The sequence below is a fragment of the Cervus elaphus genome, chromosome 31 (assembly GCF_910594005.1).
Source record: "Cervus elaphus chromosome 31, mCerEla1.1, whole genome shotgun sequence".
NCBI lineage: Eukaryota > Metazoa > Chordata > Mammalia > Artiodactyla > Cervidae > Cervus > Cervus elaphus.
In genome coordinates, this window is record NC_057845.1 from 51,483,823 (window position 1) to 51,485,458 (window position 1,636).

Below are 1,636 nucleotides of genomic sequence, written 5' to 3' on the forward strand. Positions count from 1 at the left end.
CTTGGTCTTTCTGGGAACTAAGATCTCACACGCTGCCTGTGTACAACTACTGAGCCTGCGTGCTCTAGACCCCGTGCCCTCCAACAAGAGAAGCCTGTGGTCAACTAGAGAAAAGCCCACGTACTACAACGAAGGCACAGTGCAGTAAAAAAAAAAAGTTATCGAGTATAAACCCAGTGAATGCTGAAAATAAACAATCAGTTTCTTAATTCAAAACACTTTTAAAAAAAACCATTATGGGTAATACACAGTATTTATTGGAGATCACTGAGAGTGCCAAGGCAAATGACTGAGACAGAATGTTCAATATTATCCTATTTAAAAGGCAGAATAGTAAAGACAATAACCACTTAGCAACCACCAGAGTAACAACTGATTGAAGTGAGAGTCATCAGTGTGTTTTCTGGGGGGCAGTGCGGGGCCTTCATCGCTGTGCGGGCTCTTCTTCTAGTTGCAGCATGCAGCACAAGCTCACTGCGGTGCCCGAGCTTCTCACTGCAGTGGCTTCCCTTGTCGCAGAGCACGGGCTCTGGGGCGTGTGGGCTTTAGTAGCTGTAGCTCCCAGGCTGTAGAGCCCAGGCTCCACAGCTGTGGCGCACAGGCTTTAACTGCTCTGTGGCATGTGGGATTTTCCTGGATCAAGGATTGAACCCGTCTCCGGTAGGTGCATTCTTATTTCTGAGCCACCAGGGAATTGCAATGGACATTAAAACTAGGAGATGAAAGTCAGAAGAAACAGGATATTCGCAGTGTCTTCCCATAAGTTACTTAGTAAATTATTTCCAGAGGGAAAAACAGTAACACTACACTGAAGACACTCCCTTGTGTGTATTACCGTGTGCAGAGACATAAATATATTGTGATGTTGAAAGCCAGGGTATTTATACATACTTGATTAAAGCAAAAAAATACAACACTGTTTGGGAGTCGATAATGTACATGTATGTGTCAACTAAAATGAGGCTAAAGAATCCATACAGTTGTAAGGTTTCTACATTTTATATTAAGTAGTACAACATTAACTCCAAGTGGACTTTGAGAGTTAAGGACTTATTTGTCAAAACATGTAGGAAAAAAAAAAGCAACACCCAACTATATACTGTCTACAAGTCATGCATTTTATATATAAAAAGGCTATATGAATATCAAGTATAAAAGATTTCAAGACAGAGATCACCAAAGATAAAGTGACACATTTCTTAATGCTAAAGGGTCAAATTATTCAGGAAGATAAAACATTCAACAGCAAAGTTTTAACTGTTTCTGTAAATAAAATTTTATCTGAACAGAGCCACACACGTTTATTTACACACTGTGGATGGCTGCTGTCACGCTGCCACTGCAGATGTGAGTGGCTGCAAGAGACCAGGCTGCATGTCTCAGAAAGTCTAAGACATACTACCTGCCCCTTTACAGAAAATGTTTGCTGATTTCTGCAAAGGAATTAAGTCACAAACAGGACATGTGTTTTATCTAATAGGAGGCAAGTCAAAAGTAAAGTGATAAATACAGTTCATAACTAATAATATTTGAAAAGAGGAAAAGAAAAAAATCAAAGTAAAATAAGGTTATGTGTTCTAGGGAATATGCCTTGATTAGAGGTAACAAAAATATAAGAATAAGCCTCAAGCAGAAG